Here is a 16,749-nt window from a genome sequence, read left to right on the forward strand (position 1 = left end):
GAGCAGCTGCCATTTCACTTATCCTGGTACCAGGGATTTGTTTAGCCTGGGAGCTAATCTAATCTATCTCCCACTACTTTTCTATAGCCATCTGGCCTTGCCCCATCACAGCTGTTACAGTTCATGTCAATAATGTCACAGGTGGTCATTCCTCTGGTAAGCACAAGCCTGTAACATGTCTCATCCAGTTTTTGTGAAACTGCATGACAAGAATCTTCTCAGTTGTAAGCACCTTGGGGCAGATACTGCCCTTTTCTATAGGTTTGTGTGGTAGCTGCCTTCTTGGCCAGATATAAACATGCACAAGTCTCTTCAGCTTGAGCTGGAGAGTAAGGCACTGCAACTGGAGGCTTTAACAAATTTTCTGTCTCTGTGGATCAGGCCCAGAGGGAGAGGTGTAATGCACTGACTAGTGGGCGACATACTTCCTTTGGACAGAGGATATGTCCCAAAGACCACAGCTACTTCAAATCCCAAAGGGAACCGCCCCCCACCCCTTATATGGCAGTCACTATCTTAACCAACATCTGGGCTTGAGCCTAGGATATTCAGAGCTGAAAGCAGGAGTCTCTACAGTTTGATCTAAAGCACCATGCTCTGTAGTTGTACCTGCAACACACTTGTTTCTTCTGTGGATTGGCACAGAGGGGGGCATATTACACCCAGTGAGTTTTATTTGTATAGCACCAAGCACCATGGGGCTGTACCTTGGTTGACCTTTAGGTACTACCACAAAATAAATGTTAAATAAAATGACTGACGCAGAAAGCCATGTGGATTTTAATCAATCAATCACCACAAAACTAATTAACACAAGACAATGAGAAATTGAAACATGATGCATTTTTTGCTGTTATATGTGTAATTACAAATCTCAATATTGGATTGTTTTTCAGATTAAAAATAGACAATTCCCCATGTTAGCAAACTGTAAAATATGTACTTATGTATGGTGCCCAACAAAGTTATAATTGCTTCTCTAAATTTTATTTTCCCTAATACACAATTAAAAAAAAAAAACTGTAGTCACAGCTCTTCAGTTACACAAGGCCTGCTGTGAGGCATGCTGAATGAGAAAAAGCAACAGAGAACATATGTAGGCTATTAGAATGTCACCATTATGTAAGGAGTTGTATGGAATCATGCATAAGGAGGGAAAGAGAGCTTGCAAGAGGGTAGTATATCACAATAGGTCTCTCAGGGTATGTCTACACTACGGAATAAGGTCGAATTTATAGAAGTCGGTTTTTTAGAAATCGGTTTTATATATTCGAGTGTGTGTGTCCCCACAGAAAATGCTCTAAGTGCATTAACTCGGCGGAGCGCTTCCACAGTACCGAGGCTAGAGTCGACTTCCGGAGCGTTGCACTGTGGGTAGCTATCCCACAGTTCCCGCAGTCTCCGCTGCCCATTGGAATTCTGGGTTGAGATCCCAATGCCTGATGGGGCTAAAACATTGTCGCGGGTGGTTCTGGGTACATATCGTCAGGCCCCCGTTCCCTCCCTCCCTCCGTGAAAGCAAGGGCAGACAATCGTTTCGCGCCTTTTTTCCTGAGTTACCTGTGCAGATGCCATACCATGGCAAGCATGGAGCCCGCTCAGGTAACCGTCACCCTATGACTCCTGGGTGCTGGCAGACGCGGTACGGCATTGCTACACAGTAGCAGCAACTCCTTGCCTTGTGGCAGCAGACGGTGCAGTACGACTGGTAGCCGTCATCGTCATGTCCAAGGTGCTCCTGGCCATGTCGGCTGGGAGCGCCTGGACAGACATGGGCGCAGGGACTAAATTTGGAGTGACTTGACCAGGTCATTCTCTTTAGTCCTGCAGTCAGTCCTATTGAACTGTCTTATGGTGAGCGGGCAGGCGATACGGACTGCTAGCAGTCGTACTGTACCATCTTCTGCCAGGCAGGCAGGAGATGAGGATTGCTAGCAGTCGTATTGTACCATCTTCTGCCAGGCAGGCAAGAGATGAGGATGGCTAGCAGTCGTACTGTACCATCTTCTGCCGAGCAGCCATGAGATGTGGATGGCATGCAGTCCTTCTGCACCGTCTGCTGCCAGCCAAAGATGTAAAAGATAGATGGAGTGGGTCAAAACAAGAAATAGACCAGATTTGTTCTGTATTCATTTGCTTCCCTCCCTCCCCCGTCTAGGGGACTCATTCCTCTAGGTCACACTGCAGTCACTCACAGAGAAGGTGCAGCGAGATAAATCTAGCCATGTATCAACCAGAGGCCAGGCTAACCTTCCTGTTCCAATAAGAACGATAACTTAGGTGCACCATTTCTTATTGGAACCCTCCGTGAAGTCCTGCCTGAAATACTCCTTGATGTAAAGACACCCCCTTTGTTGATTTTAGCTCCCTGAAGCCAACCCTGTAAGCCGTGTCCTCAGTCGCCCCTCCCTCCGTCAGAGCAACGGCAGACAATCGTTCCGCGCCTTTTTTCTGTGCGGACGCCATACCAAGGCAAGCATGGAGGCCGCTCAGCTCACTTTGGCAATTAGGAGCACATTAAACACCACACGCATTATCCAGCGGTATATGCAGCACCGGAACCTGGCAAAGCGATACCGGGCGAGGAGGCGACATCAGCGCGGTCACGTCAGTGATCAGGATATGGACACAGATTTCTCTGAAAGCATGGGCCCTGCCAATGCATGCATCATGGTGCTAATGGGGCAGGTTCATGCTGTGGAACGCCGATTCTGGGCTCGGGAAACAAGCACAGACTGGTGGGACCACATAGTGTTGCGGCTCTGGGATGATTCCCAGTGGCTGCGAAACTTTCGCATGCGTAAGGGCACTTTCATGGAACTTTGTGACTTGCTTTCCCCTGCCCTGAGGCGCATGAATACCAAGATGAGAGCAGCCCTCACAGTTGAGAAGCAAGTGGCGATAGCCCTGTGGAAGCTTGCAACGCCAGACAGCTACCGGTCAGTTGGGAATCAATTTGGAGTGGGCAAATCTACTGTGGGGGCTGCTGTGATGCAAGTAGCCCACGCAATCAAAGATCTGCTGCTATCAAGGGTAGTGACCCTGGGAAATGTGCAGGTCATAGTGGATGGCTTTGCTGCAATGGGATTCCCTAACTGTGGTGGGGCCATAGACGGAACCCATATCCCTATCTTGGCACCAGAGCACCAAGCCGCCGAGTACATAAACCGCAAGGGGTACTTTTCGATAGTGCTGCAAGCTCTGGTGGATCACAAGGGACGTTTCACAAACGTCAACGTGGGATGGCCGGGAAAGGTGCATGATGCTCGCATCTTCAGGAACTCTGGTCTGTTTCAAAAGCTGCAGGAAGGGACTTTATTCCCAGACCAGAAAATAACTGTTGGGGATGTTGAAATGCCTATATGTATCCTTGGGGACCCAGCCTACCCCTTAACGCCATGGCTCATGAAGCCGTACACAGGCAGCCTGGACAGTAGTCAGGAGCTGTTCAACTACAGGCTGAGCAAGTGCAGAATGGTGGTAGAATGTGCATTTGGACGTTTAAAGGCGCGCTGGCGCAGTTTACTGACTCGCTTAGACCTCAGCGAAACCAATATTCCCACTGTTATTACTGCTTGCTGTGTGCTCCACAATATCTGTGAGAGTAAGGGGGGAGACGTTTATGGCGGGGTGGGAGGTTGAGGCAAATCGCCTGGCTGCTGGTTACGCGCAGCCAGACACCAGGGCGGTTAGAAGAGCACAGGAGGGCGCGGTACGCATCAGAGAAGCTTTGAAAACCAGTTTCATGACTGGCCAGGCTACGGTGTGAAAGTTCTGTTTGTTTCTCCTTGATGAAACCCCCCGCCCCTTGGTTCACTCTACTTCCCTGTAAGCTAACCACCTGCCCCTCCTCCCTTCGATCACCGCTTGCAGAGGCAATAAAGTCATTGTTGCTTCACATTCATGCATTCTTTATTCATTCATCACACAAATAGGGGGATGACTACCAAGGTATCCCAGGAGGGGTGGTGGAGGAGGGAAGGAAAATGCCACACAGCACTTTAAGCACAGCACTTTAAAAGTTTACAACTTTAAAATTTATTGAATGACAGCCTTCTTTTTTTTGGGCAATCCTCTGTGGTGGAGTGGCTGGTTGGCCGGAGGCCCCCCCACCGCGTTCTTGGGCGTCTGGGTGTGGAGGCTATGGAACTTGGGGAGGAGGGCGGTTGGTTACAGAGGGGCTGCAGTGGCAGTCTGTGCTCCAGCTGCCTTTACTGCAGCTCAACCATACACTGGAGCATACTGCTTTGGTCCTGCAGCAGCCTCAGCATTGAATCCTGCCTCCTCTCATCACGCTGCCGCCACATTTGAGCTTCAGCCCGCCACCTCTCCTCCCGGTCATTTTGTGCTTTCCTGCACTCTGACATTATTTGCCTCCACACATTCGTCTGTGCTCTGTCAGTGTGGGAGGACAGCATGAGCTCGGAGAACATTTCATCGCGAGTGCGGTTTTTTTTTATTTCTAAGCTTCACTAGCCTCTGGGAAGGAGAAGATCCTGTGATCATTGAAACACATGCAGCTGGTGGAGAAAAAAAAGGGACAGCGGTATTTAAAAAGACATTTTATAGAACAGTGGCTACACTCTTTCAGGGTAAACCTTGCTGTTAACATTACATACATAGCACATGTGCTTTCGTTACAAGGTCGCATTTTGCCTCCCCCCACCGCGTAACTACCCCCTCAACCTTCCCCCCTCCCTGTGGCTAACAGCGGGGAACATTTCTGTTTAGCCACAGGCAAACAGCCCAGCAGGAATGGGCTCCTGAGTGTCCCCTAAAGAAAAGCACTCTATTTCAACCAGGTGACCATGAATTATATCTCACTCTCCTGAGGATAACACAGAGAGATAAAGAACGGATGTTGTTTGAATGCCAGCAAACATACACTGCAATGCTTTGTTGTACAATGATTCCCGAGTACGTGTTACTGGCCTAGAGTGGTAAAGTGTCCTACCATGAAGGATGCAATAAGGATGCCCTCCCCAGAAACCTTTTGCAAAGGCTTTAGGACTACATCTAGGAGAACCGCGAATGCCAGAGCAAAGTAATCCTTTAACATGCTTGCTTTTAAACCATGTATAGTATTTTAAAAGGTACACTCATCAGAGGTCCCTTCTCCGCCTGCTGGGTCCAGGAGGCAGCCTTGGGTGGGTTCGGGGGGTACTGGCTCCAGGTCCAGAGTGAGAAACAGTTCCTGGCTGTCGGGAAAACCGGTTTCTCCGCTTGCTTGCTGTGAGCTATCATCATCATCCCCAAAACCTGCTTCCATATTGCCTCCATCTCCATTGAAGGAGTCAAACAACACTGCTGGGGTAGTGGTGGCTGAACCCCCTAAAATGGCATGCAGCTCATCATAGAAGCGGCATGTTTGCGGCTCTGACCCGGAGCGGCCATTCGCCTCTCTGGTTTTCTGGTAGGCTTGCCTCAGCTCCTTCAGTTTCACACAGCACTGCTTCGGGTCCCTGTTATGGCCTCTGTCCTTCATGCCCTGGGAGATTTTGACATTTCAAAAACTGGAACGGAGTTCTGATAGCACGGATTCCTCTCTCCAAACAGCGATCAGATCCCGTACCTCCCGTTCGGTCCATGCTGGAGCTCTTTTGCGATTCTGGGACTCCATCATGGTCATCCGTGCTGATGAGCTCTGCATGGTCACCTGCAGCTTGCCACGCTGGCCAAACAGGAAATGAGATTCAAAAGTTCGCGGTTCTTTTCCTGTCTACCTGGCCAGTGCATCTGAGTTGAGAGTGCTGTCCAGAGCGGTCACAATGGAGCACTCTGGGATAGCTCCCGGAGGCCAATACCATCGAATTGTGTCCACAGTACCCCAAATTCGAGCCGGCAATGTCGATTTAAGCGCTAATCCACTTCTCAGGGGTGGAGTAAGGAAATCGATTTTAAGAGCCCTTTAAGTCGAAATAAAGGGCTTCATTGTGTGGACGGGTGCAGGTTTACATCAATTTAACGCTGCTAAATTCGACCTAAAGTCCTAGTGTAGACCAGGGCTCAGATAACTATATGTTCCAGTGACTGGACATGTATAGTACTACTTCACAACATCATATTTCATGAACTACTCAGTGAAAGGGCTGAGAGAAAATCCTTCCCATCCCCCTGCACCAAGTAGCCTGAGTAGTAAGACTTGACACAGGAGGTCCCATGTAGCGGAGCAAAGGTGAAGTCCTCTGTCTTGTCCCACCCAGGTTGCAGGATAGCAGCAGAGCCGTTTTATTTAAGTGCAGACAATGTGTGTGTGTGGAACTGTATAAGAATCTCTGTATTAAAGAGGAAGGTACTAAATTGATTTAAAGGTTTTTTCCTCTTTTCCCCTTCATAAAATGTTGAAGTGTGGAGATGATGATAGTTTATATCTCACAGAAGAAACAAATCTTTAGTAGGGATTTGAAATACAGGATGGTTGGGGGTCTGGCTTATTGGGACTGGGAGGTTGGTCCATTGTCAGGAGACAACGTGAAGACCACAGTAGGAGAATGAAATAAGGAAGTCAGTGAAGGGGTGATGAGGGACATAAACAAGAGCCATGATGGCAGCCAGAGTGGCATCGTAGAGGGCTTTAGAATGCTAGGATGGGAAGATTGAACTGTATATGGCCCTGTGCCTGCTATTGCAGCTGCAGGGCTTTGTAGTGTCTGTAGAATGTGTGCTTTGCGTACAACAACAGATGTCTGATAAGTTGAAGGATCCACCTAAGAAAGAGGCAGCAAAGATGACTGATGATTGGGAGCCTGGCAAACCTATGTGAAGGGAATCTCTAGATACTCTGTTAAGATATGGCCCTCTGACTCTGTATAACATACCGTGTGTGTCTGCAGACTGAAGTAGTCATCCATCCATCCATCTCCCTCCCTCCCACACATGGGTGAGAAGCTATGTGAGATATATACACACACAGGAAGTAGTACTGTCTGGAGCACTAGCGCTAGGCAGATCAGGTTCAAGTCCCAGTTCTGCCACAGACTGGGAGACAGTGCACAAGTCACTTAATCTCTCTGTAAAATAAGACCGCCACCACCACCACCTCCTATCTACCTCACAGGTGCGATGTAAAAGATAAATACGTTAAAGAGCAAGAGGCTCCTAGATGCTATGGTAAATGTGGTGGGAGGAAGGCCATATATGTACCAAAGCAGAAAGCAATATTTTTTGCTATTCATGTATATTAACAGTTACAAATATAGGGCCAGATCAATCAAAATGTCCACTATCTTCATTGGGAGTTTTACCTCAATGAAAATGAAGAACTTCAGGAGTTGACACACCGTTTAAAGCAAAAATTAGCTAGTTTCCTCTTTTACTGAGCTGCCAAAACTGGAGTTCCAGGTTCACAGAATCACAGAACATCAGGGTTGGAAGGGACCCCAGGAGGCCATCCAGTCCAACCCCCTGCCTAAAGCAGGACCAATCCCCAATTAAATCATCCCAGCCAGGGCTTTGTCAAGCCTGACCTTAAAAACTTCTAAGGAAGGAGATTCTACCACCTCCCTAGGTAACGCATTCCAGTGTTTCACCACCCTCCTAGTGAAAAAGTTTTCCTAATATCCAACCTAAACCTCCCCCACTGCAACTTGAGACCATTACTCCTTGTCCTGTCCTCTTCTACCACTGAGAATAGTCTAGAACCATCCTCTCTGGAACCACCTCTCAGGTAGTTGAAAGCAGCTATCAAATCCCCCCTCATTCTTCTCTTCCGCAGACTAAACAATCCCAGTTCCCTCAGCCTCTCCTCATAAGTCATGTGTTCCAGACCCCTAATCATTTTTGTTGCCCTTCGCTGGACTCTTTCCAATTTATCCACATCCTTCTTGTAGTGTGGGGCCCAAAACTGGACACAGTACTCCAGATGAGGCCTCACCAAGGTTCTGTTATTTCTGTGCAGCAGACAATGACATAACTCATGAAGTGGTAGAATGTTGTTTGCAGCTTCATATGTTGCCATAGATGCTGGCCATATGTCAAAGGAGAAACTCAGAATCCTGAACTCAGGTCTTGGCAGAGAGCAAGAGTTTTCAGTTCTCTTTTAACAAATTAACCAACCTTTTGATGGTTCCATCTAGAGTTTGGGGACGTTTATGGGTTGGCAAAAGGATGCAACTTGGAGAGAGGGGCTTAGGCCAAAAAGTGACAACTGGTTACCACCTGAAGGAATGATTGCAGGATATGTCCTGTTGCCCACATGTTAGACAAAATATAAATGGATTCAGTAGAAAGAACAGGATCTGGGCTTTTTCATTTGCTAGCGCTGAAGAGAAATGGGATATGAATCTGGGGCATAGATGGACATTCCAGAACTTCTAAATATTTGGGGGCGGGGGGGGGGGAGGGAGAAGAGGCAGGGGGAGAAATCACATACCCTCCTGCCTAACTGTCTTAATACCACTTTGGGTACTTTGTGATTTCTCATGATTCCTTATTTCTGTACAACACATGGTAAATGAACCAACGTAGAAATATCAATCATAAAAGTCTAATATAATCAAAGCCATTTTCTTATTATAAGATAAGCTAGAGATATAAGACAGTGGAGTATTTACAAAAAGGAAATCATATATGCTGAAATTTGATTTGACTCAGTATTTCATTTCAGCCTCTGATTTGCTTTATATGAATATGAGCTTGTTACCGTATCAAAGAAAGGTTTTATTGTTGTAATATCTGGAAGTAATTCTTATCTCTGGTGCGTTTAGTCTCTACATCAGTGGCAGTACAGCAACACATTGATCCTTCTAGCACTGAAAATTTCTCCTTATTAGATTTGTTACAGTTGTGAAAACAGGAAGACAAACAACCAATAGGGAGAGAAAAAATGGTTTTTAAAGCACATATTACTTGTGTAAACTTGAATAAGTATATCGTATGATTCTGTACAATTTAAACTAAGCTACAAAGGCATTTAAAATCCAGATGTGGCCACAGAAACCACTGTTTCACAGAGAAAAACCACCCTGCAGGGCAGAAGTGAGCCTGTGATCCACTTTGAAGTCTTATTTCTCAAGTAGGTACTTGATTCCAGATTTGAACCAGAAAAAGGACAGTACTGTTAATGGTGATGCTACAGTGTTCCTTGGAATTATAATTGGCATATGGTATTGTGGTTACTTATGGAATAATCTCTACCGCTTTGCAGTGTATAAAGTAAATAAATCAGTTCTGTGAATGATTAATAGCTAAAGTGAAGCAGAGGCATTTAATCAATTTCAAAGGCTATTTGTTAGGACTAGGCAATAGGGATTATTTCTATTGTACAGCAAGCTACACTGGATGAAATTTACCACTGTGCAAAGGGCAGTACAAGATCTGTGCACCACTTGAGTCCTATTTAAACCCTTGATATGGGGTGTCAGTGGGACTTGAGAGGTGTATAAGCCTTCTGGGAGGCAGGGGTGCATATTTCATCCAATATGGGAAAAAAATAGGTTTCATGGTGTTCTGTAGGGACACAATGGCTGAAGGGACGGAGTATGATTATTGGACCCTCATCTCCAAGTTACTCTGAATTTGGCCCACATTTGTAGTAACTAAAGTTGGCCATTATTTGATGACATTTCAGTGGTTGATGTGAAATGAGTGGGTGGTCTGAGTCAGGACCATTCCTAGTGGAGATGTCCACATTGTAGGAAAAAAAGAATTGTAATTCAGACTAATTGGCATTTTTGTTGCCAATAAAGAAGAAAAATAACCAATACAGAACAAGAACGTAGACTGATCTTCCCTCTCACTTCTAGAACTACTTTCTCTGGGGGTCTGCTCCAAACCCCAATGAAACTAATGGAAAAACACTTCAAATTCAGTGGGCTTTAAACCAGCCCATTGTAAAGAGTGAGGTACATCAGGACAGCATGTGGATAATTCCAGTGTAGAAACACTGCATTGCTGCAGCTCTAACTATACCGGTTCTGAAAATAAGACTTCTCTAGACATACCATCTTTCTTCTTCCTTGGGTTTTCTAACATCCAGTGTGAAGGGAATAATAAAAAGTGATACAGAATAGGGCCCTAACTGTTTCCTGTCAACCAGGAACTTTATAAATACTATATTAAAATCAAAGATTTATTAAAATACTACACAATGGGAACATTCGCTTCTAAACAGCTGTAAATATCACTTAAGTATATTATCCTACTTACAAAACACCTTTTTTTCCCCTCTTAAGAAATACCTAGTAGTAGTAGAAAAAAATGAATAGTGGAACAAACATTTTTATATTGCTATGCTGAAAGGTGCTCATAGTTGCCTTCAAATTTGTCTTTAGATAAAAAAAAAAATCACAGAATTTATTAAAGCCTATGGCAGGGGTTCTCAGCCAGGGGTACGCATATCCTTGGGGGTACCTGGAAGACCTCTGTGGAGTATATCAATACATCGAGATTTGCTTAGTTTTATAATAGGCCACATAAAAGTGCTAGCAAAGTCAGTACAAACTAAAATTCCATACAGACAATGACTTCTTTATATTGCTCTATATACTATACACTGAAACACAAGTACAATATTTATATTCCAATTGCTTTTTATAATTATATGGTAAAAATGAGAACAAGCAATTTTTCAGTAGTGTGCTGAGACACTTTTGTATTTTTATGTCCAATTTGTGAGCAAGTAGTTTAAGTGAGGGGAAATTTGCGGGGTGGGGGTAGGGTATGCAAGACCAATCTGATTCCTGCAAGGGGTACAGTAGTCTGGAAATGAGAACCATTGGCCTATGGGTGTGCCAAGCACTTTTCCTTTCAGGCTCAAGAGAAGGACCAAATCAAGCACTTTTATTGTAAAATAATCTGGGGGTTACCACTGGAGGCACTAGACCACGGTGTGGCATGAATGGTTTCCGTGGTAGCAAATGCATGGGTTACGATAATCAGAAACAGGGGAAGGATTTGTGAGTGTGATCCTGAGAAACAGCACAGAGTTTCTTGGGCACAGAACTCACTGGAGTGGCAGACATGGGCATGTGAGCAAGGAAAGTGACTGCTGTGTATGTTTGTACACGTGTGGGGGGAGTGTTCCCCCCCGCCCACCCACAGTGTTCAGGGAATCAGAAGTTTGTGTATTTTTTAAAACGAAATCGGCAATATTACATCATGAATATACTGATTCAGAATTGATTTCTTATCCTAACAAAACAATCCTGCAAAGGCCCTGAACTTCAGTTAACTGCTTGAGCCAAAGGGGCAACAATGTCTAACATCGTAAAAATGTACTTCACAGGAAAAACAAGCGGAACATGGAGACTTGTAGTTAATGTCCCTAAAAAAGTACTTTTCTTCCATTGAAGCAGCTCAAATGAGTTAACCTCTAATGTCTACTTAGTCCCAGTTCAACACTTTTTGAATATGTGAAGCACTGAAACATGGTATCTAGGAAGGCTGTGAAATCCCCATCATGGGAGGTTTTTAAGAACAGGTTAGACAAATACTTGTCAGGGGTGATCTAGGTATACGTACTATATATATACACACACACACACACTTTGAGACAGGACCAAGTACCTTTAATACTTCAGTTTTAACTACAATATAATGTGCATGCTGTCAGTTATTACAAACATCTTGAAGATAATCTGAAAAATCTTTAGTGTGCACTTAACTTCATTGTTACAACTTCGTAAATATGGTTTACATTTTGGGAGGGGGGAGGGAGACGTGGGGGGTGAAGAAGAAAAGAACAGCACACTGCATCTGATCTTTCAGTCATTATCAGATGAATCCATGCACTACAGACATATACGATTGATACACCATTTTCACGGAGCACTAGGAAAGCTGTGACAAGAACCCCAGTCAGAGTCTCAAATCACAGGTCTCCACACTTGAGCTATAGAGAATCTTGAGCAAGATCCTGCAATCTTTGCTCAGGCAAACCAACCATTGATGAGCAGCAGCATCAGTCCCAACATCTGTTTCTAATAAATTTAAACCATTAAGTTCATTTAGTGAAACCACAACTATATAGAACAGTAGAAAAGGCTAGATATATCTAGGTTGTTTTTTGCCTATGAAATGCACACTTTCTGGTTGTTATGCTCAGATATTAATAATGGACACTTTTTTTAAAACCCCAATACCATTTTTTTATTTTGTCATAGTTTTTCAAGCAAATCTTTTACAACAAAAGAGTGCCCTCTGGTGTTCTTTGTATGTCATTTTCTCTTTGACAAAAGTCAGATTTTCATACAATAAATAAGTCCATCTCAACTCTGTAATTAACTCAGTGTTTAAAAGGAAGATTAAAGCTATAGAAATTACAAAGCAGTCAATTTTCAGAATATATCACTCCTTTCTACAAGTTTGACATTCACCAGTCTTTGCATAAGAACAAGGAGTCTGGTGGCACCTTAAAAACTAAACAGATTTTTTTGGGCATAAGCTTTCGTGGGTAAAAATCCCACTTCTTCAGATGCATCTAACAGATACAGACTAACACGGCTACCCCTCTGCGTCTTTCCATACTAATTTTGCATTTTTCCAGGAGGCATGCATTAGAAACAAAGGGTGAGAGTAATAGAGTGGAAATTAACATGACCAGTTTACTTCTTTAGGACCAAAACAGCACTGAAGGGGAACAGACACACTGCCCATTTGTTGCAGAGGCTGCAACAAGAGTCCCTGTAGCTAGGACCATATTCCTGATGGCAGGTAGGGTGGATGCTCGGTGATATGCACTGTACTGCTCCTCTGAACTGGAGGAGCATGTATTCCTCACTAAAGCTTTTGCTTTGACCACAGCATACACACTAACTGGTTGTGGGGCTACACTGGACCCCTAACCACAGGCTATACTCTTGGGGATATGGTTCAGAAGGCATCACCTTTGCCAGCTGCATCTCTAAGTGCTAATGAAAAGTCCTGCCTTGCAGCTGACAATGGGAAGGGATGGGGAGAACACCTACACCCTTTTCCATCACCACCCCCACTTTTGCAACACAAGCAAAGTGCAAGATTTGGACTTTAGTGGTGCACTGCACCTCTTAATATATCAGGCTAGCAGTTGGACTAGTTCTCGTTGCTTAGCTATTACAAGAACAAGGAATTGTTTATGTACATCTGACAAGTATTGGATATTACTTGCTTATAATCTCCCCCAACAATAAAAGTGAAGGATTTAAAAAAAAAAAGAAAGTAAAAACCTCCTCTCAGAGCCGAAGATTTTAAAGGTCAATAAAAGCAAATGTTGAGTGCTGCACTAGCTGTTCAGTTGAATTTTCTCTGTGCTATAGAACCCCCTTAACTGGTTTGTGCAGGTGGGAAGTCCAGAGCCAGGGGAGTAAATGAAGCAGTCCTGGTCCCATGGGAGCCATATTCCTTGGTAGCGTGAGTTGGAACAGTGGTGGTGGAACTGCTGTGCATGTACGTAGTTTCAGTGAGAACAGCTTTAGTCAGATAGAACATGGCCTTATGTTAGTGTTGTACTCTTTATATACATGTGCACTGAATTATGTCTGGTTAAATTCACTTGGATCTGTCTCCATTGACTTCAGTAGACTTTGGATCATTGCTCTCAAGGCTCTGTGCAAAGCCCTCTGCACCACTTGTGTGTGGGGGACATGGGGGAAGGAAAAAAAAAAAAAAGAGAGTCATAGTGGCCTTACAGGGGGCTTGTTGAACCCTATGGGCACTGTGGAGGAGGGCTGCTTGCCAACTCACAACAGGCCAGAATGGAAGCAAGAGGAAGAGTCTAAGTACGTACAATGGCTGGAAAATTGACCCGGGGAGTATCAGGTGCCTACATGACCACATCCCTGAAAAATCAGGAATTCTGGTTTTCAGGGCATGAACCAGTGTTCCTGGGAGCTTTACACAAAAATTGTGTTTTGTTGTTTTTGTAATGCCTGCAAATGGGGCTCCTTAGGAAGCTAGGACAGTAGACAGTGAAACTGGCAGCAGGCTCTGCTGTATGTGACCCTCAGCAACCTGTGTTCTCCCATCCAAGTAGGGTGAGAACATGCATCAGAAAATAATCTCAGTCTGCTTTCCAAAAAATAATTCTCTTCCTGTGTTTTGTGAACTTGCTTCATAGCTGCTCCTGGCCCATCTGTACTGCTAAGAAAGGCAAAAATCATTTTAGTAAAGCAGATAGAAACTGAAAGGCCTCAAAAATGGGAGATTCTAGATATTTTTCTTCTCCCTTCAACCTGCCCAAACAGTCTCATATTCATCTTTGATTCTTGTCATTTCCAGTACACTCCCCCTCTCCTCAAGCCCTTGAAAGGGAGCAAATTCAGAACTGTGAAATGGAGAGAATAGTACTTCCTTACCCCAATGGGATAGTGAGGCTAAATACATAAAGATGTAAGGAGCTGATGGGTTTACAGTAATGGGGGCCATATACATACCACAGATGGTGGTGACAGGAGGTCTGCTTTACAACCCCTTGGGGACTGGATTCCCCCCCCCCCCCGCCCCGCCGAGTCCCTTTGTGGCAACACCACTCAGGCTAAAAACCCACATGTCAGATGATTAAAAACAGGAAGATCTTTAGCACCAGAGAACCTGAGATGGGCTGCTGCTGCACTATTCTGTCAGTCAGCTGGGTCATAGCTGAAACTACTAGTTATTTCTTAAACTGTGCGTTTTGCTCTCTGCATGTGTGGTCTCAGTTATTTGAGCTACTGAGAAACCAACTGAAATCCCAGTACCACAACAGGTATTTCAACGCCCAGGCCTTCTCAGGAGGTACGGGTTGCCCCGACGTGGGAATGTAGAGGAACGTAGGGGACAGTTGTAGTTTGACATAGTCCCCACATACAAATGACCTGTTCATACTTGGTTCTGTTTCCCCAGTTTTAAGAACTGTTATAGATTAGTAGCTCACTCATCTATGAATATGTTGTCCAATAGTGCATAACGGGAGAGGCATCCAGCACAACTTAAAAAACAAAAGAGGTCACCATTTCAAACAACCACCAGCATTTTAACTATTTACTGCTCCTTTACTATCCAGGTCTAGGTATTGTCTGTGTGTACAGACTTTAGCAGCCATTTTGTTTTCAGAATAGCTTCTGGGCACAAGTATATGCACCATGCTCTGTCCTGAATCCCTCACTTCTGTTCTTTTCCTTCATCTGGAAAGAGTCATTTTAGACCGTGCCTTTTGCATACAAATGCATACAAAACAGGCAAGCCTTTCTTCATTTTTACTGAGATAGCCAGTTACTGTACATGCTTATATTTGTGCAGGAGCCTGCCAGCTGAACAGCACATTTGTTCCAATGTAGCCAACAGCATCTTTGTTTTCAAGATGGTGGAATTAACCTATGCTCTTCTTTCAGGAGACAGCTTGCCATTTTTCAGTAACAAAGAGCACACTGATCCTGCTGAGAAAGTTCTCTGCCAGCAATTCTACCGTGCTGTTTTTAATACATGATTAATCGTATTATATTTATGGCATTTTCTTATGTCACATTACACTACAACATTTACTCAGCTTCCATAGCCAGAAATGAAGTAACAAAGATGCTGTTGATTGGAATGTCCAGATTGATCATTTGCAGAGGAAAATATCATTTACTGTAAATAGCAAAACACATCTATGGTTACTGTTATTTATGGATTACTCTGTAATTGACCCAAAATGCAACTCTTGTATTTCCAGCAAGAGTCAGCCAGGACATGGGCACGGTCGCACTGTTCAGGTGTTTATTGGCACCTCATAAATTAGTGGTTAAGACATGGTTGCCCCCACTGCTAGTGAATCATGCACACTGACATTTTTTGTGGCAGCAGCTCAGTCGCTCCATCCTTCGCACCACATTGGTAAGTCTGGCGATTCACTTTCAAGATTTACCTTTAGGGCCATTCCTAAAGAGTAAATGGAGCCAATTCTACTTTTCTCCCCCTTAGATCTACCACCATGTGGTATTACAGTGGATCCACAAATAACCTGAACAAATTCAGATTCAAGAGTTGTTTTCCACAAGCAAATGAAAGGTTATCTGAGTCATTCTGTCAACATTTCCTCTCTCACCTATGAGTATCTATTAAAAAACAAAAACAAAAAAAACCACTTGGTATAAGGCTACAGAAGCCCTAAAAATATTTCTGGCGGTGGGGTCGGTTGTGTCCCAGATTGCTAGGAGTCATTAACAGTCTAGGAAACATATTTCTGAAAGCCTGATATGCTTGTGCAAATGCAGGAGCAGCATTCACATTCTACTTGTCACGCACAACCCCGAGCTGTATGCACGTGTGGTGTTCTGTCTCGGCACACCGGACCCAGTATAAAACCTACATCCCTGCTTGTAACATACACATTGGTCCACCTAGGACCAATTCAGAGGGCTCTGCTACAGATTCAAAGTTGCCAACCCCATGCCCTCTCCCTTTTGCCTCCCACCCGAAACATACATCCCATTCTTGATGTATGCTTCAGTCATCCCACCCAAGTCTCAGTTCCTCTGATCACTCTCACCCCAGTTCCCAGTGGCTTGGCCTCTGCCACCCTGCCAGTGTCTGCCCACTTGTGTGGTTGGCATAAGAGGTCACCATTTCCACTCACTACTGCCCTGTGTGCTGGCTATTAGCTGCCTTTCAACATGTGCACCCCTCCTGCTACATCTACTGTAGGAGTTCAGGGAGCAGCAGGCAACCAGCTGAGCAGGAAAGCAGCTTTGTAAGGAGCCACCAGTTCCTTTCTGACAGCAGCAGGAGCTTCCTTCAGTAAAGACAAGTATTTACTAGCTTCATCCACTCTAGATAGTTCTCTGCTGTCCGCATCTTGCCGTTTTGTCCTTGTCC

The sequence above is a fragment of the Caretta caretta genome, chromosome 3 (genome assembly GCF_965140235.1).
Source record: "Caretta caretta isolate rCarCar2 chromosome 3, rCarCar1.hap1, whole genome shotgun sequence".
Classification (NCBI taxonomy): domain Eukaryota; kingdom Metazoa; phylum Chordata; order Testudines; family Cheloniidae; genus Caretta; species Caretta caretta.